Raw genomic sequence first — 27,437 nt, 5'->3', positions numbered from 1 at the left:
GTAATTATCCTGGACTTCCTCTCCCTGGGAGTTATTATTTGCTGGGCCTCCTGGGACTGCAGCCCTCCAGTGTAACCAGCAAGGATGAGGATGTGGAAAACTTACTGCCTGGGATGCTCCCGGGGGACCCAGCCCCCTGACTTTGGGGCTTCATTCCTCAGAGGCCCTGGGGCTGATTTGAGTCCTATCAAGAGAAACGGTTCCCAGTCAACACAGCCTTTTATTTATACAAAGTCAAGTAAGATGACAAAAGCTGAAAAAGCGAGATCCAGCACCGTGTGCGAGTTATGCCAGCATCTGCGTTTATAAATAAAGTCGGGGAGAGGCTGCGCTTCACTGACTGGCAGGCGCAGACTGTCCGCGGGAGAGCACAGAAGAACCCGTCGACACCAGCTCCGCCAGGGACCGTCTTTTTTAAAATTTATTTTATTTTATTTTTGCTTGTTGGGGCTGCGCCCTCGGCACATGGAAGTTCCCAGGCTAGAGGCTGAGTTGGACCTGCGGCTGCCGGCCTCCACCACAGCCACAGCAATGCAGGATCCAAGCCCCATCTGCGACCTGCACCACAGCTCATGGCAACACCAGATCCTTAACCCACTGAGCGAGGCCAGGGAAGGACCCATCATCCTCACAGGTGCTAGTGGGGTCTGTTACCACTGCGCCACGATGGGAACTCTTTTTTTCTTTTTAATGTCCATACCTGGCATATGGAAGTTCCTGGTCCACAGGATCTAACCTGTGCCTCCGCTGAGACCCAAGCTGCTGCAGATTCCTAACCCACTGTGCCACAGCGGGAACTCCTGGAGAGACTTGCTAGATGCCTCCTAGGGACCCACCGAGGCCTCTGGAAGTCACAGTGCTTGAACCGAGACTTCCTAAACGTGTGACTGAACTAGCTTTGGGCGAGTTGACGCAATCATGTGTCACAGACTTGAAAACGTACAAAGCAGCATTCAGAGAAGAGTCAAGGCTCCCTTCCATCCCTGTCACCCAGCTGCCGCCGCGCGACCGCCCGGCTGGTCTCCAGCTGCCTGCACACCTTTGACAGTGGATGTTTTCTCTTAGCGCTCCGGGGGCGTTACCTGAATTTTAGTTTATTGTAGGGCTTCTGTCTGTACACAAATATATATATACAAACCCAGATATAAGTGTGTCTTACTCACTGCAGTATGTGGAAGTTCCCTAGGCTGGGGAGGGAACCCACGCTGCTGCAGATGCACCTGCTGGATCCTTAATCTGCTTCACCACAGCGGGAACTCTACCTTCCGAGTACTTTCAAAGAAAATCAGACAGTAAGGAATTGGATGACGTTTTATCTAGGACTGCCCGGCAGACAGAGTCCCGACTGGATCTGTGTTTTTGAAAGAATTCTTGCAATATGGTCATCAGTTTTAATTCTGGAGTGAGTCTCTCTGGGTTACTGACTTTCTCTGAGCTTTCATTTCTCTCTCTGTAAATCGGGGATAATAATGGCACCTGTCTCATAGAATTGATGAGAAGAGGAAAGGCAACAATTCACCGAAAGCTTTCTGTACCACGTCCTAGGAAAGCCCCTGTAAGAGCAGTCTTGGAAGGATGGGGCATAGGAGAGTCATGGAGGGAAGACGGAGAGAGCGCGTGGGAAGCGGGGTCTTCCCACGGTTTAATGCCAAGGTCACCGCCCCGCCTCCCAGGCTGCTCTCTCCCCACCCCATCCCCTGGGGAGGTCTTTTGTCTGACAACACAGGGAAGGGATGACCCTGAAGATCGCGAGGTGTCAGTGCTCCGACATTGTGGGTGCTGGGGGATTCGGGGAACAAAGGTTGGCACCACTCTGCGCCAGCACGGGGGGGGGGGGTCGGCATGGCCGGGATAGCCAGGGAACGGCGGGGGGGGGGGGCACAGAAGGGACCAGCCTGGGATCAGAAGGTCCAATGTGGTCAGGACGACGTGGGGGCCAGATGCCAACCCTGCTCCCAAACCCATGGATACGGAAAAGCACTTTCAGAACTTAGAGGCAATGCCAAGGGGGCTGGGGTGGGAACTGGGGGAGTCCTGAGGTTGTCTCATTAAATTCCTGCCACTCAGTGGGGGTGGGACAGGAAGCAGAGATCAAGGTGTTTTGTAGAAAAATTATCTCCTAAATCCATGGACTAAGATGTCCACACTGAGCAGATCCCGGGCCTGCTGCACCGAGAAGGGACTCGGGGTCAGGAGGCGGAATGGTGGGTGCAGGGATCTAGGAGGGGCGCCTGAGGACACACGGAGGTTCCCAGCTCCAGGGCTGTGAGGATTCTGGCCTCTAAACAAAGAAAGCTACTTTGGAACAGGAATAATTCATAGTAATTTTCCGTGGCCTGAGAAATTACCCCCAAGAGCCTTCAATTCCCATGTGCCCTGATGGCAGCCTCAGGAAGCAACCTCCTGACCGCTCATCTGGTTTCCCGGGCAACCCGGAGGGCCTTCTGGCTTATTCTGCACCCGTCTCTCGGACCCTGATTAGGGAGGGCTCCAGAGCCAGGTCCAGCCCGGTTGCATCCCCGGTTGGGTCTGGCGATGCAGGTCTGCACGCCAAACTCCCCACCTGGGGACCACCCGGAGGTGCTGCCAGGTTAGGACTCCAGGGAAGGGCAGGACGGCGCGGGGGAGGCGGGGGCTGAAGGACAGACCTCAGGAGAAGCCCGGGGACTGTCACTGCCCAGGGCAGCTGTGAGCCGCAGAAGCCGCCCCTGGAGCCCCACTGCTTGGCTTTCAGGAGTCAGTCCTAGGGAAACCGCCTGAGAAGCGGGTTCCCGTTCCCGGAGGGTCGTTTTACGATCCCGGGAAAGCGCCGTCTGCTGACACTCTGAGCTCTTCTCCCCCGAGGCAGGCGGACCGCCGCAGGCAGCGCCTCATTCGACGTGTCAGGAGCCTCGGAAGCCTGACGAGCCCACGTTGGACAAATGGACCTTGAGCGCTGGTTTGGAGGTCAGAGAAGGGCTGCGGCTGTCCCCACACCCTTGACCAAGGAGCCGTCCTCCTCCGCCGGGAGGCCGGTGGCGCTCAGACCAATCTGAATGAAACAGCGGACGGTGGTAATGCCGCGTAACCGAGCAAGACTCAAACAGATCGGCAGCGACGGCTCAGGACTCCAAAATGTATGACTGCACAGCAGGGGCGTTTTGAGTTCCACAGAAGTGGGCAGGAGCCCAGCCCCAGGCCCGGAGCTGTGCTGACAGCTGGGTTCAGCCCTGCCCACGCCTCTCCCCTCAGGCAGCTGGGGCTGCAGTCTTCTTGGTCAGGTGCCTCCCCTGGGGTGAGCGGAGATCCCGACGGCCGCCCGTAGGTCTCGGGGCTTGGTCCCTGGGAAGGGCAACCGCAACAGAGAGTGGGAGATGGAGAAAAAAGAAATGAAGCGTCTTGGACATGGAGGGTCTGGACAGAGTTCCTCCCGCAGTCAGCAGTCGTCACAGTAATAGCAATGATAACAGTAGACAAAGAAGCGGGTGCTCTGGGAAGAGGGCTGTTTGGGCAGGCACAGGTGTGCAGAGTCTGAGGAAGGGGCGCAGCCCTGACAGGTGTGGTAGTGGGTCTCCAGGGAGACACAGGATGGTGAGAGGCAGCTTGGGAAAGACTGCAGTTGTAGAAGGACCTTAGAGACCCACATAGGCCACTGAGGGTATAGCTCAGTGGTAGAGCCTTTGCAGATCAAGAGGTCCCTGGTTCAACTCCAGGTGCCCCCTGTGTGATGTAGCTTTTACCTACTCGTCTTAAGCAGAGACCCAGCCTCATGGAATGGAAATTTCCAGTTCCTTCTGTGCCATTTCTCAAGTGCTACATTTTCACTTCCTCAGCCAGACTCTCTTCCTGGAGGGCAGAGGAAGTCTGCCCTAAGGTGTGTCTGCGTTTCCCTTGTGCCTAATTATTATCATCCTGATTTTTATTTGTTTAGACCAAGCTTGCTTCAAAAAATAGGATCTGAGGCAGCTGGCAATAAAAGACACAATAAAAATCCACCAGTGGGGCAAATATAAAAAGGCAAAGGATGACTTATACGAGGCAGTCAGAATCATATGGACAGAAAGCAGAGGGCAGTTCCCAGGGCTGGGGGGCGGGAGTTATTGATTAATGGGGACAGACTTTCATTTCCACAAGATGAAGAAGATCTGGAAATGGATAGTGGTGACGGTTATACAACACGATGAAAGTCCTAATGCCACTGCGCCGTATACTTAAACGTGGTTACGATGACAAGTTTTATGCTGTGTGTATTTGAGTACAATTTTTAAATTGAAGGGCGAAGTACTGCTGCTGAACATACAAAACTTATCCCTGAGCTTCCTGGTAATGAAACAGAAGGGAAAACATACCAATGCATCAACCGAGCAAAATATTTTCCTAGCTCTGAAAAACAGCAGGCATTCATATGATAAGTCTCTCGAGATGAAACGTTGGAGAGATGATGGTTATGCCAGGCCAGCCGAGTACAGTCACACAGGTTGCGTACTATGCAACTCCACAAATTGCACAGTCCCTGGAGTTAGGCACCATACCGACCCCAGATGTTGGCCATATTTTACCCCTTTGATAGAAGAAATATAAATTGTGTGTGTGTGTGTGTGTGTGTGTAGGGAGCAGAGCTCGCTAGTTCACTACCCAAAATATATTCTTCCTCCTCCCCTACTGACAGCAACCTGATTTTATGCCAAGCCGTTGTGTTCCAGCTAAAAGAGCCCCATTCCTGGCCTCTCTTTGCCAGGCGAGGCAAACGACGAGTAAGAAGCAGTCATCAGTCGAGATTTCTAGGAAAACCTAAAAGAAGGAGAAACATCAAAAGGCCGCCTTTTGGCCTTAACTCATGCTTCCTACTTGGAGCAGAGACGTGCTGGCTGGAGTGCCAGCTGCCAACTTGGACTATGAGTCAACCTTGAGAATGGGACCTGCATTTAAAGGAAGGCTGGAGTTCCCTGGTGGTGCAGAGGGTTAAGGATGCGGCATTGTCGTGGCTGTGGCCCGGGTTACTAAGGTGGTGCAGGGTCGATCCCTGGCCCAGGAACTTCAGCATATGCCTCAGGCTCGGCCAAACATAAGTAAATAAATAATGAAGACTAACCAGAGAGATTCAAAAAAGCCTGTGTCCCTAAAGACACCCTGGTGTGGCCGTGCCAGCCCTGGTCTGCTTGCCTTGCCTTTTACCAAAGAAAGACAGACATTTCTGGCTTTGTGTCCGGATGACTCTGAGGCTCGTATGCCCTTTCTCCACCAAAAACCTACTAAGCCCCTAACTCAGTAGGTCTGGGTTAGTCATTAAGAGGAGGCTTTTCTAGGAAAGCCACTTCCTACCGCAAGAACCTCCCATTGTCACAATCAGCCAGGTGCCCCCGAGGCGGTCTCAGCTCCCCTGGAACAAGGCAAAGCAGGGCAGGCAAAGGCCTTCTACAGACGCACACTCCGCAGAGTGCCCACTTCTGGTCTAGCCCCTTCCCTGTGGGACAGGGAGCCCCGTGGACCACATGCCGGGGCTGCTTCCTCCCCTGTAAGTCCCCCCACTAACTTTCTTTCCTTCACATCAGAGATGCGTGGTGCTGTGGTGAGCGAGTCTGAACCAGGAGCACAAGAGCCACTCTCATTTCTAATTGGTTACCAGCAGCTGAAAACTGGTGGAGTATGAGTCTTCTGGCGGTTGGAAGGGGCAGTTCCGAGGAGGTTTTGCATAACTAACTTAGCAGTGATAAAGTCACCCCTAGATTCCAGAAGAATCCGTGGTCAGCCTGCCCCTCGGACGGATGCTGCTCCAAGCGTGGTCCATGAACCTCTTGGGCGATGCTTAGAAATCCTACAGCCTGACACCGGCCAGCTCTGGTTGAGGTCGGTCTCGAAGACCGCAAGTCAGGGGTATCAGTACTGAGCCGCGGCAGCAGCTTTTCAGGGAAAGAAGAAACAACGCTGTTTGCTGACCAAAGACACAGCTGGAAACTCACTGCTTTAATTTACACCTTGGAGCACATTTCTCAGCATCCTCCGCCTGGAGCAGCGCTTCGGGCGTTAGCTTGTTGTGACTGTCAGGGCCTTTAGGCGCCAGCCACAGAAGGTAGTTTAAGCTGCAAAAGTTTATTAAAAATAAGTATCTCATTAGATAGGAGAGGCTGAAAATAAGTCTCCAGACTAACCTCCCAGGAAGAATACCCCACGCTAAGCTGCAGAACCACCACCGCTCCAGCCCCGCACAGCTCCAGGTGCTCCTCGGTTCCTGCCCGAAAGCGGCGCCTGTACCACATCCACATCAGACGCTCAAGCCCCGAACGCTGGGCGATGACACCATCCTTGCGAGCAAAACGGACTCAGTGCCTCCCTTTTCCCTCTCCAAGCCTGACACGTGTATTACTGGAGCCTGAATCTGTTCCAGAAACTCAAAGGAGAACAGGGTTTTCTAGCTTCTCTTTCGGGGCTGCTGCTCCTGCAGGGAAAGGAATTCCCTGGACAAAACAAGGGCCTTCGAGAGGCTCTGCACAGTCCGAAAACGTGGAAATGCCCTTTGCAGTCCTATTGGATTTTGGAATACTTAGTAACAAGAATAAAAATGCAAGGCGTTCCCATCATGGCTCAGTGGTAACCAACATGGCTAGTGCCTGTGAGGATGTGGGTTCCATCCTACCTCCGTGAGTGGGCTCAGGATCCAGTGTTGCTGTGAGCTGTGGTTGCAGACAAAGCTGCATTGCTGTGGCTGTGGGGTAGGCCGGCAGCTGTAGCTCTGATTCAACCCCTAGCCTGGGAACTTCCATATCCTGTGGGTGCAGCCCTAAAAAGCGAAAAAGCAAAAAAAAAAAAAAAAAAAAAGCAAACAATTTCATTATTAACTTTGCATGTCTTTTTAAAAAACGCAAACAATTTCATTACTAACCATGGTTTGTTCGTTTGTTTGTTTTGTTTTGTTTTGTTTTTTGCCACACCCAGGGATTGAACATGCACAAGATGGGTGGGTCAGGAACTCCAGTAGAGAGTCCCAGAAAGTGAGAACAAAAATGCTTTGCCAGGTCATGGGAGCAGTCGAAAGCTATCAATAGAGGCCTGGGAGGAATTCCATCGAGATGCCCAAGGAGTCGTTTCAAATACTTCCCAGGCCCAGAGAACTTCCTTCTCACACTGTCCTCCCTGCCTTCCTCCTCCCTCCAAAGTGCTAGGAAGGAAGGCCTGGTGGAGGAGAAAGAAGAGGGACCAGGTCCCCACTCCCACTTCTGGGGCGGAGGGAGGCTGAAGCCAGTTTCACCCAGGGAATTGCTTATTACATGGGACTGGACATTCTGGTTACCAGTTCAGACAGTGACCACAGGACTTTCTTTCTGTTACCTAAAAATATCATTAAACTCAGCTGGGCAAGAGAAATATTTCACTGAGAAAGTTTAAAGGGACAGGGAACGGCAAAAATGAAGTTGCCTTTTTTTTTTGGTCTTTTAGGGCCTGGGAATGTGGCGCTTCCCAGGCTAGGGATAAAATCACAGCTGTCGCACCAGCCTACACCACAGCCACAGCAATGCCAGATCCCAGCCCCATCCACAGCCTACCCCCAGCCAGGTCTGTGACCTGCACCACAGCTCATGGCAACACTGTATCCTTAATGAGAGAGGCCAGGGATGGAACCATGCGTCCTCATGGGTACTAGTCAGACCCATTTCCACTAAGCCATGACAGGAACTCCTGAAGTGGCTTTTACTCTTACTCCTTGAGTCCTTCAAGTTCAATGTACCAGATACAAGAGCAACACAGAAAGCTCTAAAAATGCGATATCATGTGCAAAAGAACTTAAGATGGAGAACTTCTGCACGTATGCCATTTGGGTTTTTTTTTTTTTTTTTTCTCTTTCAGCCAAACCCACGGCATATGGAGCTTTCCAGACTAGGGGTCTAATCCAAGCCACAGCTGCAGATGACAGTCTACACCACAGACACAGCAACGCCAGATCCGAGCCATGTCTTCGACCTACACCACAGCTCACGGCAATGCCAGATCCTTAACCCACTGAGCAAGGCCAGGGATCGAACCTGCAACCTCATGGATACTAATCAGGCTTGTTACTGCTGAGCCACACAGCCATGTCCACCATTTGGATTTTTTAAAGATACGCAGAATAATGCTGAGTATTGTTACTGAATGTAAAAGTATTACAAATGAGACTTGGTGAGATTAACACTGGGGGAAGCCAGCTGCCATGTCACGGGGCACATCAAGCAGGGAACTGAGGCCACCAACTAACAGCCCGTGAGGACCTGAGTCCTCATTCCAGCAGCTGATACCTTATCCACAATCTCAGGAGAGACCCTGAACCAGAACCACCCAGCTGAGCCACTCCCGGACACTGCGCGGTCTCTGAGACTGCATGACATCGTGAAGACGTGTGGTTCTAAGCGCAGCGTTTGGGGACGCGCTGTTATGCAGCGGTATCCAACTAGCGGAGTCCTACCGCCGGCAGCCTGACACCCGCCCTGGAGTCGGCCAAGCCTCTGGACCGCTTTGGGAAATGACACGAAAGGCAGCGACTGGGCGAGGAGAGAACAATCCAAGAAATGAAAAACTCAGAAAACGGATGTCAGCATGGACGGCAGGGGACGGCTGGAGGGAGACAGGAAGGGGAAGCGAGCAGCCTGGGGCAAGCAGACGAGCCCCAGGGCTGAAGTAACAAAAATCTGAAAGTTCCAGGGCCTTCAACAGATGGGGGATTCGGAGGTGAGATGGGAGAGAAAGTCATCCGCTCTGGAGGCTGTTTTGAACGTGATCTCAGCCGAAAAGCTCTCAGTGAACCTCTGGGCTTCATCTTCTGTCTGCACATCAGGCCAGGTACAGGCTTTGTTGTCTCAAACAGAACCTTCAGTGACCTTCCAAGCTAGTGCCCAAAAAGGACGTGCTTTTGTAAAAGGAGAGTTACAGCATACAGGGGTGCATGCACAAGGGGTCAAGCCGGAAGCAGCTTCGGGCCGGGTTAGAGCGAGCAGCCTGGGTCTGAGCAGAATGTAAAGAAGCTTGTTTATTACACACTGTGATGGCAGAGTGGGGAGATAGTGCAGTGGCTGAGCCGAGACCTGCAGATAAGGAGGTTCCTGGTTCAAGTCCCAGGTTCAGCTGGAAGGCATCCTTTTTCCTCCTTGAGCTGAATTGACAATATCTAGTCTTCGAGAGACCACCCTCAAAAGGAGAGGCTGGCAAGTGCCCAGGAAACAACACCCAGAGGGCCGCCCCTTGTGATTCAGGGTGTAGTCTGACACAGACCGAACCCGTCGCCAGGGCCTCTTGGAGGGCCTGTTTCCTGTTTCCCAATGGTATTTCTGTATTATCCAGGGTCCCATCCAGAGACAGAAATAGCACTCATTATTGCAACAGAGAGAATTCAATATAAATCATTGCTCGCCTGTGTGTCGGTATCCTGGGTCTGCTGTAACAAAGCACCGCAAGATAGACGGCCTGAAGCAGGAGGTGCTTTTGGGCTCACATTCTGGAGGGTAAACGTCTGAGACCCAGGTCGGGGGCTTCCTGGCCTCCCAGCTCCTGTCGTGGGTTGGCGTTCCTTGGCTCGGACAAGCCTCTCTCCCGTCTCTGCCTCCTGCTCACATGGCCACACAGTCCCGTCTCTTCCCTCTTGACAAGAGGACTCCAGCCCGTTGGAATAAGGGCGTGCCAGTCTCCATGGTGATGGCATCTTAACTAATAGCAGGTTGGTCGCCCCCTCCAGGTAAGGTCACATGATGAGGGCCTCAGGGCTAGGATTCAGCATTTCTTTTCTTTTCTTTCTTTCCTTTTTTCTTTTTTTTTTTTGGAGGGGAACGCAATTGAACCCACAACCCCCAGAACCAGAGGACCGAGAGTGACCGGGAAGACTAACTACCTACAAGAAGCAGCTCCCGCTCCTGGGCTGTGGGAATAAGAGAGGGAGATGAACTTGGTCAGTCTTACAAACCCGGGGAGGGTCTCTGTGGCTCGAGACCCAGACCCCCGTAAGGAGTGGGTAGTGTCCTTGCAGAGACGTGACAGAGCTGTGCCTGTGAGCGCCCGAGTGCAAGTGGCAGTATCCTGGGATGGACTGTCACTGCCAGCTGACACTGACAGGGACCCAGCAGGCAGGAAGGACGGTGCTTCTTCCTGCTACTGCCCTCCAGTTTCCCTCTGAAGCCCCACTGGCAAGACCAACCAGGAAGCTGCCTGGCAAAGGACAAGTGAGGTTGACAGAGTCCCAGACCCAGCATCACAGAGCGGAGCACAGAAGGGCGGATGGGGGGCTGAGAGAGTCATTTCTTTAGACAGCTCATCTCTCCCAACAGGGTAAGGGTGGAAGAGGTTGGATGTGGGCAGTGGGAGAGAGGCCAGCCTGCACCCTAGGATGTGGCGTCATGTGGAGCGCTAGCTCATAGGCAGTCAAAGTATGTTCTGTCTTGAGGCGTCGCGTGCTGGGCCCAGCCCCTGGGCGTTTGAGTCTCAGGTGCTCAGCCCAAAAGCCACAGTGGAGACATCAGAGCCTTCCAGCTGTCAGGGGAATGTGCTCCCGGGGTCATGCCTTCCTCCAGGACGGACAGTGGAGAGCTGTGGGGCTGAGGGAGAAGGGACCCTGCTTCTTCCTAAGGCAGGGAGGTGAGTCAGCAGTAGAGCAGGTCTGGCAACTCAGCCAACCCATCCTGAAGGCCCGCCCCCACCCCCTGGGGCTGGGCGTGGCAGCATAGAGAAAGGCACTCAATGGCCCTCACCTACGCCACAGGGGGTATAGCTCAGGGGTAGAGCATTTGACTGCAGATCAAGAGGTCCCCAGTTCGAATCTGGGTGCCCCCTGTTCTTTTAGCCACTGAAGGTGGCAGAGGAGGTGCCATTTCCTCTCTCCTCTTCCCGAATCTGGCCTCTGCTGCAGGTGGATTTAGAGGAGGCCCCTCTGACCCAAGCAAGGCAGCTCCATTCTGACATGTGTGTCCCACTCATCCATCTCCCCCTCCCCTGGTCTACACTGCAGTCCAATGTGTGCTTGATGCTACAAGCTGAGGATGAGGATTTTGTCCTTTGAAGGTAGCCAGAGAGAAAGCTGAGATCACCTACAAAGGAATAGTAGTTCAGCTGCTGGCTGACATCTCAGCAGTTGCAGAGGAAGCCAGAAGCCAGTGCAGTAACACAAGCACTGTCTGAAGAGGAAGTAACAGCCAGCTTAGAATTCTATTCCCAGCCAAACGGTTCTTTGAAAACAGACACAAGCTGAGAGTTTAGAGCCAACTACAGAAAACTCTAACATACATACTTTAGACAAAAGTAAAATGATCCCGCATAGGAGGTCTGAAATATACGAAGGAGTGTTGAACAAAGAAACAGATAGATAGGCAACCAGACTGATAAGTCGTTGTCTACAGCAGTATTAATTCTACTTTGGAGGGTTTTTTTTTTTTAAAGATAGAACTAAGGTAGTAACAATAACATTTTAGGGAAGGGCTGATAAGAGTTCGGACGCCTCTACGTAGTTTGGGAAGAAAATCCAGATATTGATTACCTTTAGTGGTTTTACCTTTGCATGCAGAAATTTCCAGTGCGTCTGAAAGTTGTAGTTCTGCTAGAAGCAAAAGGAGGTAAGAGAATGAAGGGTACCTGTTAGCAGTGTCGCTAAACACTCATTAACTCCAGTAATTTATTTGTTGATCCTTTTAGATTTTCCTACACAGATGATCATGTCACCTAAGACATTTGAAATTTTTATTTCCTGCAGTGCAATCCTTATTCTCTCTTTTCCTCGCCTCATTGTAATGGCGAAGACCACTGGTGTCATACTGAATAACGGTGTTGACATCTCATTCCACTTTGGTTTCAGATGAAAACCTTTAAACATGTCACCACTAAGTACATGTTGTGAATTATACGTTTGGTAAATGGTCTTTATCAAATTAGGGGATTTGGGGAGTTCCCATTGTGGCTCAAAGAGTTATGAACCCCACTAGTATCCATGAGGACACAGGTTCAATCCCTGGTCTTGATCAGTGAATTAAGGATCTGGGGTTGCCATGAGCTGTGGTGTAGGTCACAGACATGGCTTGGATCTGGCCTTACTGTGCCTGTGGTGTAGGCTGGTAGCTGCAGTTCCGATTTGACCCCTAGCCTGGGAACCTCCGTATGCTGCAGGTGTGGCCCTGAGAAGCAAGCAAACAAACAAACGATAACAAATTAGGGAATTTCCCTTCTACATCTAGTTTGAAAAAAAAAAAAAAGAAGGATCAATGTAGAATTTTCTCAAAAATTTTACATCTGTGGAGATAATCATATTTTTTTCTCCTTTAGTCTATTAAAACGGTGAATTACACTTATTGCTTTTTATAAATTAAACACACTTAGGGAGTTCCCATTGTGGCACAGCGGAAATGAATCTAACTAGTATCCATGAGGATGCAAGCTCGAGCTCAGCCTCACGTCTTTGACCTACACCACAGCTCATGGCAGTGTCGGATCCTTAGCCCACTGAGTGAGGCCAGGGATTGAACTTGTGTCTTCATGGATACCAGTCAGATTCATTTCCGCTGCACCACAATGGGAACTCCTGCATATGCCATCCTTGCCCAAGGTCCATGCTGATCTTCACTGTAGCATTTCAATTCTTAATATATGTGCTGCTGAAGTGAGTGTTCTCATAGTGTCCTTTTATCCAGTTTTTTTCTAACTTGAATTCTTTATGTTTATTCTTCTTTTCTTGCATATTGCTCAAATCTATAAGTATTCCTCTAAATGCTGACCTAGTGTCCGTCATGGATGAATGGAGAAGGAAAATGTAGTGTGTATCTATGTCTACAGTGTGTATCTACACTACATCTGTAGTGTGTATCCATTTTGTGTGTGTGTGTGTGTGTGTGTGTGTGTGTGTGTGTGTGCAGTAGAATATTATTCAGTCATTAGAAAGAAGGAAGTCCTGCATCTGCAGCACATGGATGGAACTGGAGGGCGTTGTGCTAAGTGAAGTAAGTCAAGCAGAAAAAGGCAAATATCAAATGACATCCCTTGGATGTGGAATCTAAAAAAAAAGTCAAACTCATAGAGAGGGAGGGCGAGGGGGAGATATTCGTCAAAGGATGCAAACTTTCCATCGTAAGATGAGTAAGTTCTGAGACTCTGCTGTACAGCATGGTGAATACAGTTAAGAATGTCGTTTTATAGGAGTTCCCTGGTGGCACAGTGCATTAAGGATCTGGTGGTGTCACTACAGCTGCTCAGGTCACTACTGTGGCATGGGTTTGATCCCTGGCCCAGGAACTTCCACTTGCTGTGGGTGCAGCCAAAAATAATAATAATAATAATAATGACAATAACATTTCAGGTATTATATACTTGAAAGTTGCTCTGAGGGTTGATCTCAAGCATTCTCACCCTTCCCAAAGAAAAGGTAACCGTGTGAGGTGATGGCTGTGTTAACTAACTTGATTGTGATAATCATTTCATATTGTATATTGTGTCATATCATCACACTGTGCACTTTAAATATGTTATGATTTTACTTGTCAATTATGCTACAGTACATCTTGGGGGAAAGAAACTAAAAATATATAGAAATTATTCACGATGTTTTTGTATGACTGTACTAGTTAGTTTTAAAAAGTATGTAACATTTCCTTACTCTAATTCTACATTTGTTTTCTTTGTTACCCTGTCCAGTTTTTACCGTACTTTTTTTTGTCTTTTTAGGGCCACACATGCAGCATGTGGAAGTTCCCAGGCTAGGCGTCGAATGGGAGCTACAGCTGATGGCCCACACCACAGCCACAGCAACGCCAGATCCAAGCTGTGTTTGCAGCCTAAGCCACAGCACATGGCAATGCCAGATCCTTAACCCACTGAGCGAGGCCAGGGATTAAACTCATGTCCTCATAGATGCTAGTTGGGTTCTTACCACTGAGCCACAGCAGAGACTTCTGGATGCAGGAGACCGAATATACACACAATTCTACTGCCTTCTGGCTTTTATTACTTCTCCTGAGAACTCAGTTGTTAATCTAACTGGCACTCCATTGAAAGTGGCATGTCTTTTTTAATGATACTTTTGAGTTTCTCATTATTTCTGGTTTTCTGCAATTTCACTCCAGTAACTCTAGGTAATGGATTTAATCTTGTTTATTAAGTTTGAGATTCATTAAGGTTCTTGAACTGAGTCAATCTAGAATTGATGTCTTTCATTAGCTGTGAAATAGTCTCAACGTACTATTTCCTCAATTTTTTTTTTTTTTTTTTTTTTGCTTTTCAGGGCCAAAGCTGTGGCATATGGAAGCTCCCAGGCTGGGGGTCTAATCAGAGCTGCAGATGCCGGCCACAGCCACAGCCACCGCAACGCCAGATTCAAGCCAAGTCTGCGACCTACACCACTGCTCACAGCGACCTGGATCCTTAACTCACTGAACAAGGCCAGGGGTGGAGGCCATGCCTTCATGGATGCCAGTCGGGCTCGTTACTGCTGAGTGACAGCAGGAGCTCTCGTGTCTCCTCAAATCTTGCATCCTCTTCATTCTCTCTCATTTCTTCCAGGACTCCATTTAAATGGACATTAGACCATCTCAACTATCCTCTATATTTACTACTCTCTATTCTGTGTTTGCCATACTTTTGTCTCTTTCTGCTTTATTATGGATAGTTTTTTTCCCCCCCAATGTTCTAATTCATTGATTTTTCTCTTTGACTGAATCTACTCATTGAGTAGAAACTGGGTATATTCACTGAGTGTTTAATTTTAGTTATCGATTTTTAGATATAAAGTTTCTATGTTGTTCTCGCTTCGAACTTTTTCTTTTTCTTTCTTTCTTTTCTTTTTTTTTTTGTCTTTTGACTATTTAGGGCCACACCCATGGCATATGGAGGTTCCCAGGCTAGGGATCCAATCGGAGCTGAAGTTGCGGGCCTACACCCCAGCCACAGCTGGGATCTGAGCTGTGTCTGTGATCTACACCACAGCTCATGGCAATGCTGGATCCTTAACCCACTGGGCAAAGCCAGGTATTGAACCCAGGTCCTCATGGATACTAGTCAGGTTTGTTAACCACTGAGCCATGATGGGAACTCCTCAAATTTTCTTAAGTTCCTTTTTTTTTTTTTTTTTTTTTTTGCTTTCCTATTTCCTACTGAAATATTCAAGTTTGTCTTTTCTCTCTCCAAGCAGAGCAAGCACTGGTATTTTACAGTGTCTTTCTGGCAGTCCTAAGATAAAACGTCCCCGTGTTTAGTTATATGGGCTGTTGTTTCTATTGATTTTCACTCATGGCATCTTGCTTCCCTGTGCACCTTGGCTATGTTGAGCATTGTATTCAAAAATGTATTTGTATAACCAGCTGGAGGAAGGGGATGATACTATTTTCCTTCATTTGTTTTTTCCTCGCCCTCAATGGGCTCTAGCGGTCAAGGAACCACAGCATAATATCAAGGCTGGAGTTTCCTGGGCCATTCAGATGTCACAAAGACCAGCCAGAAGTTCTTACAGTAGCTGTTTTCTTTCAGTTCATCCTTACTCCTCAGGATCCAGAAGCCAGAGATAGTTTCACCAGTGTCCCTAATCCAGGTGGGCCCAGAATTCTGATTTTTATCCCCATAGTCCTGAGAGGCTTCCAAAAGTTCCACTTAGCCTCGTCTTTCTCCTCTGGACTGAAAAATCCACTCAGGGTCAAAGCAGCTTCAAGTATGAAGATTTAACCTTCTGTTACCCATCCTTTCCAAATTTCTATCTATTATTTCCTGTCTAAAGTTAGCTCTTAGATTCTTTTAATGAGATCTTTAAAAATACGTTTCCAATTTTTAAACGTGTCTTCCTACAAAAGAGTGTTTCAGATTACCTTGTACATTAAAGAAGGTAGAGATTCTTCTGCAGGACTCTTTATACCATTTATATGTCCTAAATATTTTGTCTGGATTGGGAAAAAAACACTGTATAAAGCAGGGTCTACTTCTAGGCATTCCTCACTAAGGAAATACTGATTGAGGTTTCAAAAAGAAAAAAAAGAAATGGTAGGAGAGAGAGGAGAGAGAAGGGCGAATCATGTGCCCTATAGGAGAGTGTCTATTGCAGAGGCAACACCCCAAGAACGTCCCAGGAAGAGCAGAGACTTTTGCTTTTGACGTGGTTTTCAAGGCTTTACAGTTACCTCTGGAAATTAGGGGAATATACACCCTCCATGCTTTACAAGCAGTAGCAGCAAGAGCAAAGAGATAGCCTTCCTTCCGGAGATGACAGGGGGCTTGGGAAAATGAGGAAGTGAAGTCTCCACACCAGCCCTGAAGGGCAACAGTGTCCAGGTGGGGGTGGGGATGGGGGCGAGTTCGGACAAAGTCAGCCTCTTCAGAGAAATGTGACCTGCTCCCCTTATTGTCTGAATGACACCTGGCCAAGGGAGGATTCTTGAAGCCGGTTCCAGTCTGGATCCTAAATTTTTATAATAAGATATTACACATTAATATAATGTTCAAGTGTGCAGGAAGGGGGCTGAAACTATAGCCCATGGTTCAGTGGTTGAAAATGTGAGTGACACAGGGGGCACCCGGATTTGAACCGGGGACCTCTTGATCTGCAGTCAAATGCTCTACCGCTGAGCTATACCCCCATGTGGGACTCATACCTTAATTGTACCTTTTCATCTGGGCACCAGACTGCCTGTTCTGGATTTACAGCCCAGCTTCTGGGAGCAGGCAGCCTGACCAACGATAGCTTGGTTCTCACTGTCATTACTCCCTCACCCATCTATAAACACCTACTAATGGCCAGGCACAGCCTTCCTTCCGTTTTCTCTGGCTCCGCCTCCCCTGGCTCCGCCTCCCCTGGCTCCGCCTCCCCCTGGCTCCGCCTCCCTCTGGCTCCGCCTCCCTCTGGCTCCGCCTCCCTCTGGCTCCGCCTCCCTCTGGCTCCGCCTCCCTCTGGCATCCCAGTTCCATCTGCCCTGTAAAGGCGGCCTAACGGAACCCTGGTCCCCCCTCGCTTGCTGCACACAAGGGCAACGAGCTGCAGAGAGGACTCCGCACACAGGGAAACAGAGACAAGAACTGGTGCGGACAACCCCTCTTGGGACACAGAGGACCCCCTTTCTCCTTCCCCCGCCCCACTTTCTCCCTTCCTCCTCGTCCGCTCCCCTCCAGATCCCCTGTCAAGGAGAAAACTGACTTGGAGAGGGGGAGGAACACCACGAAAGCTTGCTTGTGAGCCCTCGGGGTTGCCAGCTTCACAGCCCAGGGCACCCCCCTCTGCATGAGCGGCGAGAAGCGGGAGGCAGCCAGGGAGGAGGCTGTGCTCGACGGGGGAACGCTGGGAGCTGGCGTGGGGCTGAGCCACTGATGGAGAAGCCGAAAAAGGCTTCAAGTCCCCTCTCTACCCTTCCCGCGGCTTCTTCCTCTCTCCCCAGAGGACAGCCTATGATGCTCACGGGCCCTGGGGAAGTACTTATTTTATCCAGAAATACTGAGGAGGGTCCTGGTCCCCACGGGCTGGTTTGTGGCAAGTTTGCCTCACACCCTTACTGTGCTCTCCTCTTCTGGCGAGGCCGCTGGGACCTTCCTCCCTCCATTGGCCCCCAAATATTTGTAGAGTATTTCAGTGATGTTTGCAGTTTCAGCTACGACAGAGGAAGAAGGTGGCAATCAGCCCGCCAGCACAGCTGACGGAGCTGGAACTGGTCCCCACCGGGCGTCCTAGGGCCCAACACCTGCCTGAGCGGAACTCCCCCTCAGCAGGAGGACCTGGGTCAACCCAGGCCACTGGGCACCTTCCTGCCAGAAACCTGGCAGTGAGACCACTGGCCTGGTCCCACTCCATATGGGACCCCCAACGCCCCCCGCCCCCCGCACGGGTCTCCATACCCTTATCCTTTCCCACCCCAGGACGTCGGCTGTCCCCCCAGGCCCCTTGGGAAGGGGGCTCGTTTGAGCAGCTCTGCTAGGAAACTGGCCTGAGCGGCCGAAGCAGCCAAGGGCTTGCGGCCCCGGCTCAGGGTCAGGGCCTCTGCATAGACCTGGCCCTGGGAGGCAGGACAGAAAGGAGACCCCTGAAAGAGGACACGCTGAGGACAGCCTGCAGGAGAGGCCAAGCCACGGAGAAACCGAGAGTGGGGAAGGGCCACTTCCGCGGGGTTTTAGTTCATTTGGGCTAGGAGAAGGCAGCCCTAGCTCGGGCAGGCAGCATGTTGGGTCACTCAGGAAGCCAGAAACGTGCATCAGAGCGGGTAGGGCTTTTCAACCAGATGAAGAAAGTTCTCGCTGAGGGTCTGGTGATGGGGGAGATGAGAGAGGGGACCCAGGGGAGGGTCCTCTATCCATTCGTTGCGAAAATGGTCAAAGGATGCTGTTACTGCTGCTTTATGTTGAGGAAAAACTGGCAATTTTTAAATTGTCATAGCACTAAACAGGAATCTTTTGGCTTTTACATAGTAAATTTCAGAAAAATTTTCATTGCTGTCTTATTTTCAACAGTTAAAGCGAACTGGTTTCTTTCTGAGACTGAGGGCTGGTGGTGTGACTTTTAGTAAGGCAGGAATTTCTTGGATATGGCACCAAAATTTCAACTGATAAATGGGACTTCATCAAAATTAGAAACTTTTGCACTCTTGACACTGTTAAGAGAATAAAAAGGCAAGTCACAATCTGGGAGCAAGTGTTTGCAAGCCACGTATCTGATACGGGACTTGCACCCTAAAATATAAAGAACTCTCACCACTCAATCATAAGAAACCAAACCACCCAAATGAAAAAATGGAGAAAAAAGATCTGAAGACACTTCACTACAGAAGATACATGCTGTCAATGAGCACATTAACGTACTCAGCATCATCGGTAATGAGAGAAACGAGATGCTACTATATGACGTTAGAGTGTAAATCAGAAAGAGTGACCATCTTCAAAACAACCTAGAGACCTCAAAACAAGCAAAAAAGCTGGAGACCGTAAAAACAAACCAAAAAACCCAAAACAACAACAAACCCAAAAAACTGACCGTAGCAAGTGCTGATGAGGTAGGTTGTGGAGCAGCTAGTACATCCACACCCACCGTGTGAATGCAAAATGGTACAACCACTTTGCAAAATGGTTGGCGGTTTCTTAAAAAGCTAAACACACGCCTAGCTTATAATCCAGCTCTTCCACTCCTAAGCATTTAACCAAGAGCAGCGAAAGCATTTACCACATGCTTGTGTACAAATGTCACTGTTAAAGCCCCAAACTGAAACAACCCAAACATCTACCAACAGGTGAGGGCCGAACAGATTGTGGTGTGTGCATAAAATGGAATACTTTCCATCAAACAAAAAACGAAGGAACAATCAATTCATACCACAATAGGCAAAGATCTCAAATAATTTTCCCTTTTTTAATGGCCACACTCACAGCCTATAGACGTTCCCAGTCCAGGTTTGCAACCTACACCGTAGCTGCGGGAATGCCGGATCCTTTAACCACTGTGCAGGGCTTGGGATCAAACACGTGCCTCCACAGCAACTCAAGCCGCTGCAGTCAGATTGTTGTGTTTTTTTGTTTGTTTTGTTTGTTTGTTTTTTGGCCTTTTTGCCATTTCTTGGGCCGCTCCCGCGGCATATGGAGGTTCCAGGCTAGGGGTCGAATCGGAGCTGTAGCCACCGGCCTACGCCAGAGCCACAGCAACGCGGGATCCGAGCCGCGTCTGCAACCTACACCACAGCTCACGGCAACGCCGGATCGGTAACCCACTGAGCAAGGGCAGGGACCGAACCCGCAACCTCATGGTTCCTAGTCGGACTCGTTAACCACTGACCACGACGGGAACTCCTGCAGTCAGATTCTTAACCCATGGCGCCACTGTGGGAACTCCTCAAATAATCTTCTTGAGTGAAAGAAACCAGATCAAAAGGGAGAAAGAACACACACACCGATTCTTTCCTCCCTGTGTTGTCTTCCTCCAGCCCAGCCAGGGCCGGGCCAGACAAGGCTATGCTGTTCAATGTGATCGCTCCCCCTGGTGGACATCTGTTGAATCTGTTTACCCAGCATCCCTCGCTGTGCTCCTTTGCAATCTCCCATTTCTCAACTTCCGCCCCCCACCCCTTACTCTGCAGACCCACCCTTTCTCTCTCTTGAGAGAGGAACTCTAAACCCTAGAGCGCTTTAGGCTTATAAAAGGGTTAAGGGGGCACCCGGACTTGAACCGGGGACCTCTTGATCTGCAGTCAAATGCTCTACCACTGAGCTATACCCCCATCTGTACTACCAGTTCAGTTAATATCATTTTACCTCCAGAATCATGTTACCTTAGTGGCAATGATTACATTTCAACTGATAAAAATTGTTTTAAGGACTTTAGATCAGAGAAAAAACTAACTCCCAGGCACGGAAATGCTATCAGGACTCTCCCTCCAGCTTTCGTCTTTGTTTCCCTCTCAAATCAGATTTAATCTCTCAAACCAATCTCTTCCGGCCTCTGAGACCCCCACCTCCAGCATCTCTAGGCTCACATCTCCGCATCTTGGTTGCCTGAGAGAAAAGGGCTTAAGTCTGAAAAATCCTAGAGAAGGACTGGCTTGGGTTCTGGGCCTGTGACCAGGGGAACAGAAGCACTAATCAGCCACACCGCTGTTGAGACTGAGGTTTAGCGGTTTGATGGCAGAGCCAGGAGCTGGGGTTCAAATCCAAGTGCCTTCTCCATATTCTAAACGTTCTCTCCTTTTATCCACATCAGACCCACTTGGCAGACAAGATCGCTGATTTCCTACGCCTCCTTTTCCACATCTTGTAAATGGGGATTAGAAAAGGCCCTGCAATTGTGCGGATTAAATGAGACCATTTAAAGCAGCCGTCAGGGAGTGCCCCTGAGGACCTGGGTTCGATTCCTGGCCTCCTTGTGGGTTAAAGGATCCCACTGTGGTGTAGGTTGCAGAGGCAGCTTGGACCCAGCGTTGCTGTGGCTACAGCTCCTATTCCACCCCTAGTTTGGGAACTTCCATATGCCCAGGTGTGGCCCTAAAACGACAAAAAATAAAAAATAAAAATTTAAAAAAAAAGGGAAAGAAAAAGAAAAGTAAGCAAGCAGGGGTCACATTTTTAAAAAGGTGGGGATGGAGGTAGGGGGATGGGGCAATGGTACAGAGTAAGTGCTCAGTAAATATCAGCTGTTATTTCTAAAATGATGCATCGTAGCAAGTAAAAATTATGCAATTTCTTTTTTTTTTTTTTTCCTGTCTTTCGTCTGGCCAGGGATCAAACCCTGGTCCTGATGGATACCAGTCCGGTTCGTTAACCGCTACCGCTGAGCCACGACAGAAACTCCCCTAGAGTTTTCAAATAAAGGTGTATTGGAGCGCGGAGCTCTCAGCCACCTGTGGAGGCTTTCCTCTACAAGGGCACAGGTGAGTGGTTGCAACAGGGTGGGTAGAGCCCGAAAACAAAAAATATGTACTGTCTGGCCCTTTTTTAAAAAAAAATGCGCTGACTCCTGACTTCATTTCTTTAGAGTGTTCTGCTGGATGCATAGCAAGTGCTTAATACAAAGTTGCCCTTACGGCTAGTAGTACAGCCGCAAGCAAACATCGCTCGTTGAGAGTGTGGAGTCTCTGGCTCCCTTGCTTTGGGACATTATCAGCTCCAGCTCCCTCCCCTTCCCAGGCCTCCAGATTGTTCTCCAGGGGCTTTACAGTGCAGTGCCCTGCGAGCTGACCACCTGCTGCCTCGCTGGGGCGGTGGGATGGACACGCAGGAACAGGAGTGGGTGTGCGTCCACTAGGAGCATGCGCTGATGCACTTTGGTGGCAGGAATCTGGCCAGGACACTCGGAACGACGAAAGCACATAACTTTGACACAGGACGACATTTCTAGAAACTTAGACGCACACCTATGTGGAATGACATTTGCACAAGGCTATTCCACTGCTTCGGCGTTTGTAATGCCAGAACAACGACAACCACGCAATTGCCCCCCATCGGAGCCCTGGTTAAATACGACACGGAACATCCTAGAATGCGATGCTAATAGACAGCCATTTAAAACAATGGTGGTGCTCTTCTCTTTATTCAGCGACCAGGAAACAAGGAAAGCAAGCTGCGGAAGAGTGTATCTACACCACAGAGTGCGACCACTAGTGGGGAACAGAAGAATGGAGAAAATACAGTTGCATTTATGCATAAAAATTCTATAGAAAGATATACAAGAAACTCTCAACATTAGTTGGCTTCAGGGAGGGGAAGCGGGTGGGGGGGCCCGGGGAGAGGAGATCTACCTGCCTGCCCTTTCCTACCTTTGAATGTTGAACCAGGCAAGTACATCCTTTATTTCCATACGTCATGACTCATCTAAAAAAGAAAGCGTAGGCGTTCCGTTGTGGCTCAGCAGGTGACAAACCTGACTAATATCCATGAGGATGTGGGTTCGATCCCTGGCCTTGCTCAGTGGGTTAAGGATCCTGGTGTTGCTGTGAGCCGAGTGTGGGTTGCAGATATGGCTGGGATCCTGTGTTGCTCTGGCTGTGGTGTGGGCCAGCAGCTGTAGCTCTGATTCTACCCGTAGCCTGGGAACTTCCGTATGCGGTGGGTGCGGCCCTAAAAAGACTAAATAAGTAAATAAATAAAGTGTAAACAAGAACAGAAGCCTGTGTCACCATCTGTGATGCGCTCCCTCCACCCCCTGCCAATGGGCATCTATGTGCCACATAAACATGCACATTTTTTAGTACAAAAATAAATATGGAAGTTATTATTATGTACAAAATAAATGGGTGACAGGAACCTACTGTATAGCTCGGGCATATCTATTCAGTCCTCGGTGAGAACCTGTCTGGGGAAAGAGTCTGAAAAAGAATGGGTATAGACATGTCTGCGTGTGGCCGATTCACTTTGCTGTAGGCCTGAAACTGACACAGCAGTGTAAGTCGCCTATACACCAAGAAAATTCATTTTAAAAAGTTTAGGATAGAAGAATATGTGTTTTAAAATAGTCATAACATTTTAAAGATACTGTTTAATACAGTGTCTTCGATACAGTAATACAGTTCCCACACCCATTTGTTTGTGTAAATTATAATAAAATACAAACAAAAAAGGATGCACACTTGCAATTTCTAGGCACCTTAATTTTACAGACCGCCAACTCTAGCACCAGTGCCATCATTTGTTTATTTACCTGTGGCCTCACTAGACAGAGCTGCTTGAGAAGAACCACTGTTTTACTCCCCTGGGAAGCCCCTCATCTAGCACAGTGCCTGGCATTTAACTCAGATTTGGAGACATTCTGCGCTGACGGACGTTCTCCAGCTCAGCCAGCGGAGATGAGCGCTTCCTGTGCCAGCAGATTCTGGTGCTGCATCCACAGAGAGAGGGGGTCTGGGGGCCATGCCTGTGGCCTCCCCCCACCAGCCTCACCTCCTTCCTCTGTCCACTATGCTGCCCAGCCAGTGCCTTAGTCTGCTTGGGCTGCCATCACAAAGTACCACAGACTGGGGGCTTAAATGACAGTTCTGGAGGCTGGAAGTCCAAGATCAAGGTGTGGCAGGGCTGGTTTCTTCTGAGACTCCTCTCCTCCGCTTACAGACAACCCCTTCTTCTTTTCCTCTCTCTCCTTTTTCTTTTTTTAGGGCTGCACCTTCGGCATTTGGAAGTTCCCAGGCCAGGGTTCGAATCTGAGCTGCAGCTGCTGACCGACACCACAGTTCACAGCTACGCCAGATCCTTAGCCCACTGAGCGAGGCCAGGGATCGAACTCTCATCCTCACGGATACTAGTCAGGTTCATAAGCTGCTGAGCCACAATAGGAGCTCCAGACGAGCCCTTCTTGCTGTGTTCCCACACCATAGCTCTGCTGTGCGTGTGCCTCACTCCTCTTCTTACAGAGACGTCAGTCCTATCGGATTGGGGCCTCACCCAACACAATAACCTCTGCAAAGGCTTTATCTCTAATTATGACTGTGTTCTGAGGTACTACTAGGAGTTGGGACTTGAACCTACAAGTTTTGGTGAGGGCACGATTCAGCCCATGACATCTACAAAATTAATCTGGTCACCCCATTGCCTTCCAGAAACGTTTGTCTCTTGATCAAGATCCTTTTTCATTGTCGTTTTGGCTTTTTCTTTGTTGTTTATTTGTTATCTAGCACTGCCATTCTAAGATGGCAACACTGATGGAATGGGTGACTTTACCAATCTGTGCCAATCGCTAAGATATAGTAAGGATATTAAGAATAAGGGGAGTTCCTCTTGTCGCTCAGAGGTAGTGAGCCTGACTGGTATCCATGAGGATGAAGGTTCGATCCCTGGCCTCACTCAGTGGGTTAAGGATCCATTGTTGCCATGAGCTGCAGTGTAGGTCACAGACACAGCTCAGATCTGGCGTTGCTGTGGCTGTAGTGCAGGCCGGCAGCTGCAGCTCTGATTTGACCCCTACCCTGGAACCTCCATATGCAGCATATGCAGCCCTAAAAAGACAAAAAAAAAAAAAAGGGCTATTAAGAATAGGGGATAGGAGTTCCCATGGTGGCTCAGTGGGTTAAGAACCTAACAGTGTCCATAAGGGTGTGGGTTTGATCCTGGCCTCACTCAGTGGGTTAAGGATCTGGCATTGCCATGGCATAGGTCACAGATGCAGCTAGGATCCCACGTTGGTGTAGCTGTGGCATAGGCCACCAGCTATAGCTCTGATTCAACCCCTAGCCTGGAAACTTCCATATGCCACAGGTATGGCTGTTAAAAATAATAATAAAGAATAGGGAATAATGACTGTTCCTTTTTCTTGCTCGGGTCTGACACAGGGTAGGCACAATTTTTGTCAAATAAATGATGAAGAACATTCCAGAAAACCAATATTTACCCACATCTTACAACACTGTGCCGCATTTTGTCCTCAGGACTAAAAGATAGAGCTCTTTCCTTTCCGTGGTACCTGGAGGCAACTTTGATGCTGTTACATTGAGGCACAGCCAGCCCAGCCACCTGGGCCCGGGGCTACTCCATTTGTTTTTCAAGTGAAGTATGATTGATTTACAGTGTTGTGTTAGTTTCAGGTGTACAGCAAAGCAATTCAGTTGTATAGGTGCTTTTTCATATTACATTCCCTTATACGTTGTTAAGAAATATTGCATATTGTCCCCTGTGCCATCCAGTAAGTCCTTGTTGCTTATTATTTTATATATAGTACTTAATCCCAAACTCCTGGTTTATGCCTCCCCTGCCCCTTCCTCCTTTGTTAACCATAAGTTTGGTTTCTATGTCTGTGGGTCTATTTCTATTTTGTAAATAAGTTCATTTGCTCATTTTTTTTTTTTTTTTAGATTCCACATATAAGCGGTATCATAAGATATTTGTCTTTCTCTGACTTACTTCACTTAGTATGGTCGTCTCCAGATCTGTCCATGTTCTGCAAATGGCATGATTTCATTCTTTTTATGGCTGAGTAATACCCATTGTATAAACATACCACATCTTCTTTATTCATCTGTCAGGAGTCATTTAGGTTGCTTTCATGACTTGGCTGTTGTAAATGGTGCTGCAATGAACACTGGGGTGCATGTATCTTTTTGAATAATATTTGCCTCCAAATATATGCCCAGGAGTGAGACTGTAGGCGCTGTGGTAACTATTTATAGTTCTTTAAGGAACCGAAAAAAATAAAAATAGTTTAGTACCAATTTACATTCCCACCAACGGTGTAGGAAGATTCCGTTTTCTCCACAACCTCTCCAGCATGGTTTGTAGGCTTTTTGGTAAAGGCAGTTCTGACTTATATGAGGTGACACGTTGTTGTAGTTTCCATTTGCATTTCTCTAATAATTAGAGATGTTGAGCATTTTTTTCCATGTGCCTCTTGGCCATCTGTATGTCTTCTTTGGAGAAATATCTATTTAGATCTTTTTTGAGGCATATGGAGGGTCCCAGGCTAGGGGTCTAATCGGAGCTATAGCTGCTGGCCTACACCACAGCCACGGCAACACAGCATCTGAGCCTTGTCTGTGACCAATACCACAGCTCACAGCAATGGCAACGCGGGATTGTTAACAACTGAGTGAGGCCAGGGATCGAACTCACAACTTCATGGTTCCTAGTGGGATTCATTTCAGCTGCGCCACGACTCGAACTCCATCTATTTAGATCTTTTGCCCATTTTTTGATTGGGTTGTTTGCTTTAATTTTATGGCTACACCCACCACAAATGGAAGTTCCTGGGCCAGGGATTGAATCCAAGCCACAGCTGCAATTTATGCCACAGCTGCAGCAATGCTGGATCTTTTTCACCCACTGCTGGGGACTGAACACACACCTCTGTAATTTGATTCTTAACCCACTGTGCCACAGCAGAAACTCTGCTTGTTTTGTTCTTTTTTGATAATTGAGTTGTAAGAGCTGTTTGTATATTTTGGAAATTAAGCCCTTGTTGGCTGCATAACTTGCAAATATTTTTTCCCATTCTATAGGTTTTCTTTTCATTTTGTTTATGGTTTCCTTTGCTGTGCAAAAAAGCTTTTAAGTTTAATTAGGTCTCATTTGCTTATTTTTATTTGCTTTACTCTAGGAGATGGATCCAAAAATATATTGCTATAATCGGAGTTCCCACTGTGGCCCTGATTAGGAACCATGAGGTTGCGGGTTCAATCCCTGGCCTTGCTCAGTGGGTGAAGGATCTGGTGTTGCCGTGAGCTGTGGTGTAGGTCGCAGACACGGCTCAGATCCTGCGTTACTGTGGCTCTGGCGTAGGCCGGTGGCTACAGTGCCGATTCGACCCCTAGCCTGGGAACCTACATATGCATGGGAGCAGCCCTAGAAAAGGCAAAAAGACAAAAACAAACAAACAAAACAAACAAACAAAATATATTGCTATGATTGATGTCAAAGAGCGTTCTGCCTATGTTTGCCTCTATGAGTTTTACAGTATATAGTTTTACATTTAGATCTTTAATCCCTCATAAGTTTATGTTTGTGTATGGTGTTAGAGAATGTTCTTTAACATTCCGGATCGTTAACCCCCTGAGCAAGGCCAGGGATCAAACCCAAAACCTCATGGTTCTTAGTCGGATTTGTTAACCACTGCACCACGACGAGAGCTCCGAGAATGTTCTAATTTCCTTCTTTTACATGTAGCTGTCCAATTTTCCCAGCACCACTTATTGAAAGGGCCATCTTTCCTCTACTGTGTATTCTTGCTTTCATTGTTGTAGATTAATTGACCATAGGTATGTGGGTTCATTTCTGGGCTTTCTATCCTTTTCCCATGATTTATATGTCTGTTTTTGTGCCAGTGCCATACTGTTTTGATGACTGGAGCTTTGTGGTATAGTCTGAAGCCAGGGAGCCTGATTCCTCCAGCTCGACTTTTCTTTCTCAAGATTGCTTGCTGGAGTTCCCATCATGGTTCAGTGGTAACAAACCTGACCAGTATCCAGGAGGACAAGGGTTCAATTCCTGGCCTCACTCAGTGGGTTAAGGATCCAGCATTGCCATGAGTTGTGGTGTGGGTTGCAGACATGGCTCAGATCTGATGTGGCTGTGGCTGTGGTGTAGGCCAGCAGCTGCAGCTCCAA

At 48.8% G+C, this 27,437-nt stretch overlaps 3 non-coding genes across 3 annotated transcripts; 1 reads left to right on the top strand and 2 right to left on the bottom strand.

Annotated features, from left to right (window-relative positions):
• On the top strand, window positions 10,696–10,767 carry TRNAC-GCA. The gene has a single exon. It is a non-coding gene; the product is annotated as a tRNA-Cys (tRNA).
• TRNAC-GCA lies at window positions 16,461–16,532 on the bottom strand. The gene has a single exon. It is a non-coding gene; the product is annotated as a tRNA-Cys (tRNA).
• Window positions 20,070–20,141, bottom strand: TRNAC-GCA. Its single transcript has one exon. It is a non-coding gene; the product is annotated as a tRNA-Cys (tRNA).

Source organism: Sus scrofa, chromosome 18 (genome assembly GCF_000003025.6).
Source record: "Sus scrofa isolate TJ Tabasco breed Duroc chromosome 18, Sscrofa11.1, whole genome shotgun sequence".
Lineage (NCBI taxonomy): Eukaryota > Metazoa > Chordata > Mammalia > Artiodactyla > Suidae > Sus > Sus scrofa.
Note: the sequence above shows the minus strand (reverse complement) of the source record. Positions and strands in the feature narration are given on the sequence as shown.